General features: G+C 41.3%; 1 long non-coding RNA gene across 1 annotated transcript; it reads left to right on the forward strand.

Annotated features, from left to right (window-relative positions):
• Nucleotides 1-1,967: 1,967 nt before the first annotated feature.
• Nucleotides 1,968-14,027, forward strand: LOC122233211. Its single transcript, XR_006210718.1, has 2 exons — nucleotides 1,968-2,041; nucleotides 13,938-14,027. It is a non-coding gene; the product is annotated as an uncharacterized LOC122233211 (long non-coding RNA).
• The last annotated feature ends 627 nt before the right edge of the window (nucleotides 14,028-14,654 follow it).

Below are 14,654 nucleotides of genomic sequence, written 5' to 3' on the forward strand. Positions count from 1 at the left end.
CAACTTACTAATAAAAGTAAAAAAACCCCAATACTTCATACTAACATACTGCATACTTTAACATAATTATTTTTAAATTAGGCAAAACAGGTGCAGATTTAGTTCATGGTGGATAAAACCAATGAGGTATACAATTACAAAGGGTTAGATCTATTGGTTCAGCATGGATCAAACTGGGTTAAACTGAAAACCTGGTCCGACTCTTTTAAAGTTAATACTGAAACCAGTTCTAACCAGTCCACAAGATTACACTTTTAACCACTTAGTTACTTAACTGCCTCATCTCCCATGGCTTGTCATCCAACGAGCTCATCCTAAATCTTGCCACCATCGTAAGCTGCATAGCCTCTGAAGTTTCCATGTCAAACGAATCATTCTTGGACACTGTAACTTATTCTAACAGTTATTTCTAGTAGTTTCCTAAACTGTTAACAGTTCTTGTCCATGCCTTTGCCCCATAACTCTGCCTCCTTTTCTCTATTCCTCCTGCTGTCTCTATTTTCCCCTTCACAGCACTTGGATTCCATTCCTAATCACTCACTGTAGTTACTTTCTTGAAAACACCTTCAGCTCACTTGTCCTCACTCCCTTCTTATGTATTCATATAGCAAAATCTGAACATTGGTCAAAGCCAACGTACTTCTTTTCGCTTCTGTGTCTATACTGGAGGAGCAGAATATTTTGTGGGGGTGGGGAGAGCAGTGGAAATCACAATATGGCCGACTGGCATCACTTGAAAGCCATGACTAGAAGCCCAAAATGGGTGCTGTCTGGAAGTTCTGTCACAATACCTTCACTGAGTATGACAGGTTTAATGAATAGGCTTTTACTTCCAGGCACAAAGCAGGAAGTTCCTTACTTTTCTCTAGCCACTGCTTTCCAGCTCAGTGACAAGGATTTCTCTTCCTTGCCCACGGATGGCATCTTAGGCATATTCTATGCTGCCTGACCACTTTCAGCCATAAACAGACACATTCTGATGTCAAAGAAAAAAGTGTAGTCCAGTCTAAATTACAACTCAAGCTTATCACCCAGTTCAAAGTTTCTCCTATTCCCCAACTCAGGACTAACCCATAGTAGGAGGATGTTCAGTGGGTTAAGAGGAGCAGAGTGCACATTTTCAATGTTTCTTCACTTTGTTTCTCCATTTCTCTCCTCTCTACCCCCACCCCAACCCAAACCCTTGTTAGGTGTGTTTGGGCTCCTGGAAGCCTCAAGATCAAGAGAGGATGAATGAATTGGAGATCAGGAAAGAACTTTTCACTCAGCTAAGGCTGATGGAAGTTGTCACTTGTCTATCAGTTGACCTCTGTCGGGTCAGATATTCAAATTGCTGGCTTTTCTGTTGTCTGTAGTGACCCCCTCCCCCAGTGGAGAGAAACCTACCACCTCAGGTTCCATACCCCACCACCTTCTCCACCACCTTCCCAAGAGATAAGTAAACAGCCTTTTAAACCTTGGGTTCATTGTGCCTCAAAGGGAGAGAACTCTTGGGGCGCCTGGGTGGCTCAGTCGGTTGAGCGTCCGACTTCAGCTCAGGTCACGATCTCGCGGTCCGTGAGTTCGAGCCCCGCGTCGGGCTCTGTGCTGATGGCTCAGAGCCTGGAGGTTGAGTTCGAGCCCCGCGTCGGGCTCTGTGCTGATGGCTCAGAGCCTGGAGGCTGCTTCCGATTCTGTGTCTCCCTCTCTCTCTGCCCCTCCCCCGTTCATGCTCTGTCTCTCTCTGTCTCAAAAATAAATAAATGTTAAAAAAAAAAAGGGAGAGAACTCTTTCAGCAAAAATGCTGTAAGAATCTTCATATCTGACTCCCTGCTTTGATGACCACTCACCCTGCAGCAAACGGCACAACGCTTGGTCTGTTGGATCAGCCCATTTCAGGATGATTCCACTAACTGAGCTCTTTTCTTGTGCTCTCATCATGAACAGGTGAAAGCAAGAAGCAAGCAACCGTAGCTCTGCATTTTATTTACTGAAGATGCCCTCTGATTGCTCCCTTGGGGCCCTCCAAACCTTCTACTGTCTGTAGAGAAGGCAGTACAGGTAACCTAAATTGATTCATTCTAAACCCCTTTTCTCTAGATTCCTTTCCAAACAACCCTCCTTTGTGAATTCTCAGACCATGGTTATATAGGCTGTATAACATCGTGATTACTAGGCCATTTTGCTACCTTTTTACAGACTCTTCATACAAGTATCCAGCAGACCCTTCAATTTCTCTCAGCTTTGGGGCTCTAAGTGAAGTTCTGAAATAATAGGAAATATCCCATTCAAACTCCTTCTACATCTGTAATTTATTTCTTTTCGTCCTCGAGATGACTCATTTACGTCTTTTCCTTTTGCTTCGTATCTTGCGCTCATTATGTTCCATTCCCTCTCAGCTGTTGACTTTGTCTCACACTTTGTTGAAAGAACAAATACCATGATAAGAAAACTAAATAGGCAAATGTAGCCATGTTCTCTACTTTCCTTTTTGCTTCCAGGAAGAGGTCTCCCCTTTCAACTAGAGTTTATTGTGAAATTTCTGAGGTTATCAGACTGGAGGAGAAGAGCTTTTGTAAAATTTGTCTTGGAAAACAAGAATCAGAGTGAAAATAGAGGAGAGGACGACTGGGGCTGGAAACCTGGCCACCAAAGTTGGGAGGACATGACAATTTAAACACAGATCTTTAAAAATACTCTTCTATTGTAATAGGATGAAATTATGCAGTTTCATTTTATCTTTTATTTTCATAAACATTAACACAGGCATATGTTTACTGTTACCAAAAAATGCTGAGAGACTTTTATCTGTTGTTATGCCTTGGGAACAAATGACAGTAGCTCCCAACTCAACTAGTTGGAACAAAAAGGAAATTTTATTATCTTGCATATAAATCATGTTGAGAGATGGTTGAGCTGTGAGCTCGCTGACATTCCGTAAGGACTCAGGTTCTTTCCATGCCCTGCCATTGTGTGGACGTTGGCTTTTTTTCCCCTCAGACTAGCTCCCTCTTGGTGTTGAGATAGTTTTGTCAGGCCAGGCATCAAATTCAGGATAACTTTGAGAGAAAGAAGAGGCAAGTAGTCTCCCAAGAATCCTCCCTTAATATCTCATTGGACAAAACTGAGCCACGTGACATCCTCTAATTCAATCACTGGCTGGTGGCATAGAATTACCATGGGTAATGAACAGATCAATGAAACCAAGAGTTAGTTTCTTGAAAAAATAAACAAAATTGACAAACCTCTAGCCAGGCTTCTCAAAAAGAAAAGGGAGAGGACCCAAATAAATAAAGTCATGAATGAAAATGGAATTATTACAACCAATCCCTCAGAAATACAAGCAATTATCAGGGAACACTATGAAAAATTATATGCCAACAAACTGGACAACCTGGAAGAAATGGACAAATTCCTAAGCACCCACACACTTCCAAAACTCAAACAGGAAGAAATAGAAAACTTGAACAGACCCATAACCAGCGAAGAAATTAGATCAGTTGTCAAAAATCTCCCAACAAATAAGAGTCCAGGACCAGATGGCTTCCCTGGAGAATTCTACCAGACATTTAAAGCAGAGATAATACCTATCCTTCATTGGACTAATCAGGACTTACCCCTTAGTTAGAGATGGGATCACGTTCCCTGAGGAGTAGAAATACGAGTTCTGTTTGCAAGGAAAGAGGCACCTAAACGAAACCCCTCAGGCTTATAAAGCACGTAAGCATCAGTATCAAATTCCCTCTTCCCTTCCTCATTATTGCCCATTATTCAGCCAATTCATTTGTTCAGCAGATGTTTATTGAGTATATACAGTAAACCAGTCACTGTTCTAGGTTCTGGGGACACGGTGGAAAAGTTCTTCAGTTTTTACTTCTTCTAGTGGTTACTCTATATGCTAAATTATATGCTTATGATACAGTTCCTGGATTTATCAAATTTAGGCATTGCCTATTGACTTCCTGCCATGAATCATGAGGATTTAATTATTTTATCGTCTCTCCTACCTCTCTCCGTATTATATAGTCCCTCCATGAATTTTCAAAGGGCATTTTTAAACCTATTTTTTTTGGTTCTTATTTAATAGACCACAGACTCTCTCTCTCTCTCTCACTCTCAACCTCTCTCTCAGCATTTAGCATTTATTGAATTCCTAATAGCAATTTGGCAACAGAAATATGAAATCTTTCTCATGTCTTCATTTCTTGGGAGCTTTCCAATGCCATTTTTAGTTGCTTTTAATTTTCACCCTTTGGTGCCTTGGAGGTAGCACTGATTTTCACATTCCTTCTCTCTCAGTCAAGGACATCCCAAGGGTGAAAGACTGATATTTCATTTCCTTGAGAACCCAGTAACTGAAGTAGATGGCAGACATCTGAGGGAAGGCTCGCCCTTTAATGGACAATACATCTTAGCTTCCGAATTCATAAAATAAAGTCATTAGTCCTCTTTCCATGATCCTCAGCCTCTTTCATCCCTCAACCTCCATTAGCTGGCTTTTCTTAAAAATACAGTCAATATTAAGAATATTTACATTTTACACCCTTTCCTTGACAATGGTAATGTTATTGATTCTAAAAAGGTGAAAATCAGCAAGTACCATATTATGACTCTGTAAATATTTTTTGCTGAAGACTCGAAGAGTGTGCTCAGATTACATGTTTTTCCTCCATGGGTCAATGTCACTACAAAATAATTATTCCAGCCCCAAATTTGACTGGATTCTCTCTCTCTTTGAAAATAAGCCACCCATTATCTTATTTTATTACCAAGTCATACCAAGATTTTAATCACGTTGTGTAATTTATGGCTTCCCAGCAACTGATTGCAAGAATGGATTCCAGGTCGGCCAGGTTCTTGATCCCTTAGCCCTCAGGTCAGCCAGGCGGGCCCAAGGCTCAAGGCACATAGATTGGTTGGCCTTCAGGGGCATACACCCTCTTCATTTACTTCAGTGTACTAGATATATATTATATAGTATCATTTTTGTGTGTGTGCCATGATATGAGAAAGGTCGAGAGGTACTGGAAACCTTTCAACATTTTACCCGTCCTACCCCCAAAGAGATCTCCTAGAATCTGAGGTTTACTCTATTTCTGTTCAAAGTCACCATGTCAGGACTTTCTTCCTTTCTCTGCTCTCCTGGATTCGATTTGTCATGTTCCTGGATGTCATGTTTTCTTCTTTCTGGGTTTACTCTCTCATTTACCCAGAGTGTAAAAGACGTTCTGAGACAATTTCCATCGTGTGTGTGTGTGTGTGTGTGTGTGTGTGTGTGTGTGTGTGTGTGGCGGACAAAGGGGGGGATAGCTTCTCACACATCACCAACAAACAATTCTCTGACACATGCTGGGTATCCTACTATTGAACTCAATTCTGATACTGTTTATCAAGAGAGAGCATCAGATCCCACAGGTTAAGGGCTCAGGCCCACAGGCCTCCCCACCGACCCCCGCTGCCAACTTCAGAACTCAATTGCAAGTTCAGGTTGTCCCCTGTGCTTCTGACCAAGTGGCCATAGATCAGAGTTTCCAACAACCTCCTCCTGGAATTGGATTCATTTGCTAGAACAGCTCCAAGAATGCAGAGAATCATTTCTCTTACTAGATTCCCAGATAATTATAAAAGGATACAACTCGGGAATAACTAGATAAAAGAGTTGCACAGAGAAAGGTGTGGGAGAAAGGTGTGGAGCCTCCGTGGCCTCTCCAGGTATGCCAATTTCCCCAAATCTCCACATGCTCATCAACCCAGGAGTTGTCCAAACGTCTTTTTTTTTTTTCTTTTGCTTTCTATGGGACACTTCATTACACAATCTTGATTGATTAAATCATTGGCCATTGGCAAGTGATTTGACCTCCAGCCCCTCTTCATTCCCTGGAAAGTCAGGGGGGCGAAACTGAAAGTTATAACCCTCTAACCACGTGGTTGGTTCTCCTGCCAACCATTCCCCTTCCTTAAGTGCTTTCCAGAAGTCACCTCATTTACATAAGGAGATACCTTTATCCTCTCCTCACTTAGGAAATGTCAGGGGTTTTGGAAATCTGTGCCAGAAACAAGGACAAAGACCATATATATATTTCTTATTATAAATTACAATGTCACAACATGTCTTCAAATTACTTTCTAGGAAGCATACTAGGAGGGAAGATTTCTGGATCTTCTATTTTTCAAAATATGTTTACTCTGCCTTTGCACAGAATTGATAGTTTGGCTGAATATAGTCCTCTCAGAACATTGACAACAGCCTGTTTAGTTTTCTAGCATTTAGTCGTTGATGGGACACATTGTTTTTTGGTTGTGGGGGCCTGGGTTTGAGCTGGAAGCTTCTAGGATCTTTTGTTTATTTTTGATCCTTTGAAATATCATGATGGTGCATCTGGGGGGCTGTGCGCATTCATTCAGCTGGGCACCCAAGAGGCCCATTCGGTGTGGATATCCATGTTCTTCTTTAGCTGTAGAAAATTGCTTCTGTTTCTTTGAAATTTTCCCTTCTGTTTTCTCTATTCAGTCTTTCTAGAACTTATATCAGATAGACATTGGGCCTCCTAGATAAATCCTTATTGTCATTTTTCTTTACTCTCATATTTTTCTTTGTTCTATATTCTTAGCCATTTTCTCAATTTACCTTCTAAACATGAGTTTTAAGACCCTAGAGCAAAGTCCTTCTTATCTGAAACTTGGGGCTGTCCAAATGTAATAGCTGGTTCCTTATCTGTTCAGCCTAAAGCAAAACCTTCTAACTGGCAAGCCCCATTCACATACTCAGAGGTCCTTCTAATTTTTTGGAGCTCCTCTTGAGCTATTTGTCACAAGTTCCGTGATATATTTTGAAAAATTATTGTTAATGATCTACAGTCCAACAACAGAGTTTTGCCTTTTCAATTTTTCAAAAGCATGACTTGGAAACTACCTGGTAGGCACATACATTTGTTACTCAGTCATTAGGGCCATTCACTTTCCCAGACCTGGACCAGTGTTTTGAATTCACTTGGTGTCTTATGGGTTTTTAACGCCCTGGCGCAGTGTACCATATTAAGACGCAGCGGACTGTATGCCTCTTTTGTAAAGTGGAAGAGGGCATTTGCACATGGGATGGCTTGACTGTAATATATTCCCAGTCTATTCAGTTTTAGGAAGGAAAATATGTGAAGGGTGAAGATCCAATCTGATTCCCTTCAAACTATTCTATCCACTGGGAAGGCTTTGTGAACTCCCAGGGATAGTGGCAGTCCAGAACACTATTGAACTATGGGAATTCAGTTCCTTTTGAGTCTTTGATTTTAAGAGCCATTGATCTTTCCTTTCTCCTAAAAAGGACACAGCAGCTTCAAAAAAAAATAAAAAAATAAATAAAAATAAAAATAAAAAACTTTAAAGAGGGCCTCGAAGTGTCTGGGGAAAAATAAATGTAAACCGAAGAAAAGAAAAAGGTCTTTGCTTAGGAAGCCTGATAGACCAGGAGGAGACTGCACAAAAGTGAACCAAATAAAATCCAATGTTCCAATATGATTAAAAATGGAAATTAGAGGGGCGCCTGGGTGGCGCAGTCGGTTAGGCGTCCGACTTCAGCCAGGTCACGACCTCGCGGTCCGTGAGTTCGAGCCCCGCGTCAGGCTCTGGGCTGATGGCTCGGAGCCTGGAGCCTGTTTCCGATTCTGTGTCTCCCTGTCTCTCTGAGCCTGGAGCCTGTTTCCGATTCTGTGTCTCCCTGTCTCTCTGACCCTCCCCCGTTCATGCTCTGTCTCTCTCTGTCCCAAAAATAAATAAAAAACGTTGAAAAAAAAATTAAAAAAAAAAAAGGAAATTAGAGGTTTTCATCTTGAGAGGGCTCTTTTTGTACAGATTGTCTTTTTTGTGCCAAAACAGCAGACTGACGTCTTATCCGAAGATCTTAAAATCATAATAAATTATCATTAGGTTATAATAGTTTGGGGAAGATTGTGAATAAAGGTGGGCTGACAGATGATCGCTTTGGGACAGTGGCTTTCAATCTTTTTAAACACAGCTCACAGTAATACAATTTGTAGTTATATAATTGAAATGGGAATTCTGTCAAAAAAAAAAAAAGAAAGAAAGAAAGAAAAAGATTACCCTTACACTTCGAATGTGAGATATTCTCTGATATTTTGCCTTCTCTTCTCCATTCTTCCCATCTATTAAAAACAGTGCTGGTCAAGAATCACCAAATTTATTTCACAACCCACTAATGAGGAATATGTGCAGTCTGGAAAACATTGCTGAAAGGTCCTCTGAGAAAAAACCTTAGATCTTTGTATTAAATATTTTAAAACAATCTTGTAAAGAAAACCACACTTATCTTTCACTCATCTCTGCTTAGGGGAAACCAAGCTGTTCACACTCCAAGGCCAAAACCAAAATCCTTTTGGTGGCAGCCCACCCCAGATGTAGGTAGGCATAGTGTCTAGGATAAAATTGCCTCTGGAATGCTACAGCACAACAGCAAATAAGAAAAAAAAAAAAAATCAGCCTAATAGAGAATCAAAGTCCTCAGAAGCCGACCTTTCAAATGATGTAAACGTTCTGTTCTGGGATGATAGAAAGTAGGGGTGGAATGGGGTTGGAGGAGGCGGGGGAGGGGGGTTGGGAAGGAGCAAGATTTAAGAGAATGCGTGATGGAAGTGGAAAGTTACTGGATCTTCTTCACACAGCCGATTTTCTCAATAGAGTGCTAGATTATCTATGTGTTCCACACATCTCGAAACCGATAGCTGTCCTCATCTGCCCTCTTGCTCTAAGAGGAGAAGTATGCGGAATTAAACAAAGACATCAACTTCCTAAGAATGTGCTGTTGGAGTTGGCTGGAGCCTATGAGGGTAATGAGAGAACAAACACATCATTAGGACACAATCCAAGCAGCCCGAGTAAACGAACACAACAGAAGAGGGCTGTAGGAAGACTGCTGAAGGCAAGAAATGGTTTGTAAGAGAATGGGAACATACAAATTTTCCATCTACCTATTACTCTGAGAAAATACTTTGAAAGGTTCTTTTTACAGTGAGGTCCAAAAAAGTAAACAAACAAACAAAAAATCTCTGAGTTACACAATGTTATCACTTCTGAACAAAGAATTAAACAAGATGTATTACCCTGAAATGTTTCATGATTGAAAAAAACACCCAGAGTGCCTAGCCCTTTGAATACTTACAACCCCTGGGACTATGAATAGAGAACTTATTGGGAGGATTAAAAACTAAAAGAGATAAAGAAGAGCATTGTGCTAATATCCATGGGAGAACTGAAGTGGCTCTAAATGGATTCCTAAAAGGAATTTCCCAGGGGAGCTCTGAGACCACCCAAACACAAAGCCCCAGTCCAAACCAATGGAGTCCGAGTTTCTGGGAATGGGATCCAGGCGTCAGCATTGTTTAAAGCTAACGAGCAGCCAGAGTTGTTCTAGACCCTTCCTACTCTCAGTGTGGCCTGTGGAGCAGCGGCAGCAGTAGCCCCTGGAAACTTCTCAAACACACAGAACTTCAAGCCCTCCCCTAGGCCTACGGCATCAGAATCTGACATTTAACAAGGTCCTCAGATGATTCTTATGCAAGTTACATTTTGAAAGTCACTGATTTAAAAGATAAACAGTATTAAACTCGGATGTCTGCCGCTTCCTTAATATTTAACTGTTTCTTCCTCGATGCTGATCTACATCACAGCACTTGGAACGAGCTAAGTAGCAGCACCTGCTTTGTTTTGCTGTCCCTGACTTCTCTAACTGCTCAGAGTTGGTGCCGTAATGCCCATGACCTATAATGCCAATTCCTGTCTTGGTAATAATTATGAATATCCTTGGCCCTCCTCAAGCGGGATCTGAATGTTCCAAGGATGCTACATAGAATCCAGTGTCATTGCTGACATCCATATCCTGGGACAAATTTTGGCATGTTAATCCTGTTTATTTGTGCTTTAGATTAAGCGGCATCAGTATGAACACTAAGACCTTGCTCCTGCCTTCTGCCTCTTGTGGTTTTCTCTTTGGGTTTCTATTGCTAGTTCTAGTTAGAACCCTATTCTGAATCCAAAAAAGTGATTGTGGGGGCAGTCGGCCTTCCTTGCTTCTGGCATTTATCCTTCAAAAAGTTGGCAAGAGTCCTGAATCCATACACAGACCTAGATGATGATGCCACCCAGTTGGTTCTGTTGATATTGGCTTTCCCACACATCTGAGTTTCCTATGCTTTTTTACCTCATTTGTCTACCAAGCTACTGGAATGGACTGATAGCCATTAAAATAACTTTTAGGGTAGAATTAATCCTACATTCTACTGCAGATGACCTCTCCAGCAGCATCTCTTCAGTTCCTGGCCCTGGAACAGGACTTTATAAATTCCCTGCTCTAGTCTTCCTTTCTTTCTGGATGTATTCGATTGTATGTGATCCATAAAACTTCACGTCTCCTGCCCAAGTGAGCTCTAACATTACTCGTATTGTAGATGGTCCATGTAGAGACATCTCAAGTTCATAAGACTTGTAAGGAAACCTCAGATGACTTCTGTATATAGGGACAAAGAAGCAGAAAGTGAAAGAAGAAACGCAAAAATAACCTTTGCTAAACCAGAAAAATCTTTTCCATTCTATTTTTGGTGAACCTCAGCTTATTCCCGGACATATTGTTGGATTGTCTTTGTGCAGACATATTCTGAGATCCTGGGGAAAACGTCTCTGCAGGCACTAGAAATGGAAGCCTTAAAGGGTCATCATTCCATGACTTGCTCCTGTAGTCATAGAGTGCATTTGGGGACATGCACAACTCTGGCTCATTGAGGAAGAGTCAACTCATTGAAGAAGAGTTTCAGTCCCTTCTGAAAGGGAAGATATGAAATTTCCCCGAAAAAGTACATAACGATTCATGTGGCATTCAAATCATAAGAATAAGATATGAAGTTGGTTTAGAGTCAGGAGCTTTTAAACTGAACAGCTGTAACCCATTTGGGCAGTCGTGCAAAACAGAAAGTTGGCAAACCAGATAGTCTTTTCAGACATTAAACACAAGACGCTTGGGGCCAAATCTTGTGATTAAGAAATCAAATGTTTTCTTTTTCCCCTTCCAACCTGTTCTCAGAGTGTGGAAAGTTATATGATTTTTCTTCTCTGACTCTCTGGTTTTGGTTATTGGGAACTGCCTGTCTCTTCAGCCACTGGAGGTCAACTCAATTCAATTCCATCCAGTCTAGTCCAATCCACTCTAATCTAATCCAATTTGGCCTCATCCACCTTTTTTGACGGGGAGGGGGGGAGACCTATAGGAACATCAAGAATTTAAGTGCACTGGGGGCTCATACACCAGGTTGTCCACAGCTCAGCTCATAAAATATCATGGCTCTGGTGTAATACCTGTACCTCTTCGCTCCCACTTAACACCTAGAAACGTGGTTTCTAGATACTTTCCTGCATCCCGGATTCTGCTTTATAATTACCAGATTGTATACATTATTGATTTTTTCTAATCCACTCAGGCATGACCTGTTTCCTGTACCAACTCTCTAACTGTAACCAACATACTCGCTTTCTATCTCTTATCCTAACTCTTCCCTCGGGCACCTGCCCATACCTGTGTCTTTCATTTCAACCTTTCAGACTTTATTTTCTCCTCCCATGGCTTGACCTGGTAGAGAATGCTTCCTTTAGAAGGTTTTCCTTTCAAGTACACAAGCAGAGATATGCACGAACATCTGGGGTAAGCCTTTTGTTCAACTTCAGCCCCTAGTGAATATGAAGACAGGTATTCTGAGCAAAAGAGAAAAAGGCAAGATTAATGAGAACAAACATCAGAGAAATGCCTTCATGTCTAGAAAACATTAAGAACCTACTTTGGACACATTTGAACATTTGTGTGTTTTGATTCCAACCTCTTTCTATCTAGTCTAACCTGGGGTAGACCAGACTCCCAAGAGGCCTGGCAGCAGGAAGTAAGGTATTGCAATGAAAAGTAGCTGCTGGTTCCTGGCTCTCATGAGGAAAAGGGTAGAGCCAAAGCCTCCAATCAGCAGGAAAACACCCAGAATGGTCTTACGGTGCATTAAAATATAGGACCACTGCCCTACCAATTGGCAAACAACCATTGCCCCACCTCTTCCACCCACTTCTTATTGCCCTGGTGGCTTGACTGCCTTCACAGGTTACTCTTGTGCCTCCGGCAACTAGAAATCTAACATTTTGATTTGTGGGTCTTGGGCTCAATCCCTGGTTAAATATGGTAAAAACCATTTTTGGATGATCACTCTTGACTCTGGTGGGAAATGAATGCTTAGAGCGTCTTTAGGAACTGCTAGGAAAGGAAATAACCTTTTAGGATTATTTTAGGAAGAGAAATGCTTATAACTTGCCTCCTGAGTTAAATTCCTTAGGGGCTGTCCAGAGTCATCCTACTTCTTTTTCTTTACCCACTCTCCTCACTAATTTGGTATGAAACCATCTATCTGATGACCTAGTCTCACTGCTCCTCTGTTCTCCATGTCTGTCTTCATAGGCACCAGTTTAAAGTCCTTCTTTCATGTAGTGACCTCAGTCACTTTTCTGGACAGAGGATGATTGGTTCTAAATCTGATAAGCAGATTCTTCCCCCGGGTTGACTTTATACCACCATGCTGCCACATGACAATTTCTCTGCTTCCGCCACCAGGGACAATCAGCTACTAGTGAAGTTTAGCACCTCTTGCCATCGCCCTCCTGGACAGTATCATGGTGAAAGAGAGAGGGAGTTTGGGAACCAGATGGTCCTGAGTTTGAAATCCAACTTTTCTTGACTACTTGGGTTGCTAGAGCAAATGACTGAACTTTTGTGAGGCTGTTTCTGTTTTTGTTTTATCTACAAAAATAAAAGTAGATCTTACTTTATAGGGACGAGAATAACAATAAGTGAAATGATACTGTTGCAGTGATCCGTTTATTTCCTTGGTCTACCCAGCATCTCTTTAGGGAATCACCCTCCCTATTCTTATTCTCCGTGACTTGACAATAGGAATGGCCTCATTACCTAGGGGGCCAGAGTTCTGTGTATGGCTAGCCCATTAAAATCTTCCCGGAGAATCTGATGAAACAATCCCCCAAAATGTATTTTCTTTGCATTAGTGCATTTGAAATAGGCCCATGGACAAAAAGAATGATCTTTTTATGATTCTTATCCAATGTGTTACATACTTTGGGAATAATGGTTATAATGGTGTCCTGGCACTCATAACGTGGAATTTGGACATGCCTACGAAGCTGCAAGTTTGCAATCTCTGATACAGAGCACTAAATTAGATTTTGATAACAATGGCAGCCATGTCAATTGATCCATAAGTTAGCTTAAGAAAAAGTCGAACATACCGGTTCGTGTGTCGTGGAACTAGGATGGTGTGTCGAGGCAAAGAACTGGCCTTCGAGATGCCAGGAAGTCTGAGAGTGTCACCCCTGCTCTCTGAATGTCCATTTGCTTTATGATCGATCCCCACTGCAAATGAGTGACTAGATGGGGATGGACATGACCGGAGGTAACTGTAAGTCTTCATAATCTCAGTTTAGCAACCCCAGGAGAAAGAGAGAACATATTTTCCTCTCAGTGTCTGTGAAGTGTCTTCCAGTGTCCTTGAAGGCAAAACCGTAAGTTCCTAAAACGCAGGTTGTTCTGATTTGAGTCATTTGATCATGGCCGGGCCAGTCTTTGAGGTATATGAATACACGCATGCGGGTGAATTTCTTGCACGGCGTAATTGGCACACTCACTAAATCTGTATGAGGAGAGAGGCAGCCATTCCCAAAGGATAGAAGGTGCAATTACCTAAAGAATGGTGGGAAGGGAGGCTTGAGTAGACCAAAATAGGGAGGCTTGAGTAGACCAAAATCGAGTAGACCAATAGACACTATCGATATCATCATCATCATCCCCTTCATTCTGATATTATTTTTTTATTATTATTTGCCATTACAAGTATAACTCTCATTACCCTTGCAGGAAGAATATACCTAACTGTGATTGGCTGTCACACCGACTTTCAGGGCATGGGGACATTCAAAAGCAAAGGGAAATGGGCTTCATAAAAGGTAGGTGTTTGGCCCCTTTGACAGTAAAAATTGAACTACCTTCTCTGGCAACAGCATATACAACTGCTATCTCCTTATTAAGAGGAAAAAACCATCATTGCTAACCGATGGCACGCGTTATGATCCATCTAAAAATAGTAGGGTGAGTTGGGGTTGAAGCTTCACAAAAAAATGTTTTAGATACGCAGAAATATCACGGGCCAAGGGCTCCTGGAAACAGTGTCCTCACCTGAAAGACACTCACGTCCCATATGACACAGCCTGGTGCACTTTGTGGCTATTTAATGAATGTGAATTCAATATAATTCTTGAACCAGGGGAGCAAAGGCAATATCTTTTAAAAGCTCATAGTCTATATGTCATATCTTCGGTAATAAGACGCCAGAAGGGATATTTCTGGCTGTGGTTGGTTAGTATTAATCCATGTACATTAGGAGACACACAAAATATCCCTATTTGTCCATTTACTGCAGCAATGTTTCTTTGACTTTATTGCGTAATTGGCTTTCTTAAAAATAAAAAATAAAATAGTCACTCGGTAAAATACATCAACGTTGACATGACAACCAATTCTCCTAGGATATTGTGGATTTGGAAATTCAATAAATGCCGATGTATACTTAGGCAA

Source organism: Panthera tigris, chromosome D4 (genome assembly GCF_018350195.1).
Source record: "Panthera tigris isolate Pti1 chromosome D4, P.tigris_Pti1_mat1.1, whole genome shotgun sequence".
NCBI classification, from domain to species: Eukaryota; Metazoa; Chordata; class Mammalia; order Carnivora; family Felidae; genus Panthera; species Panthera tigris.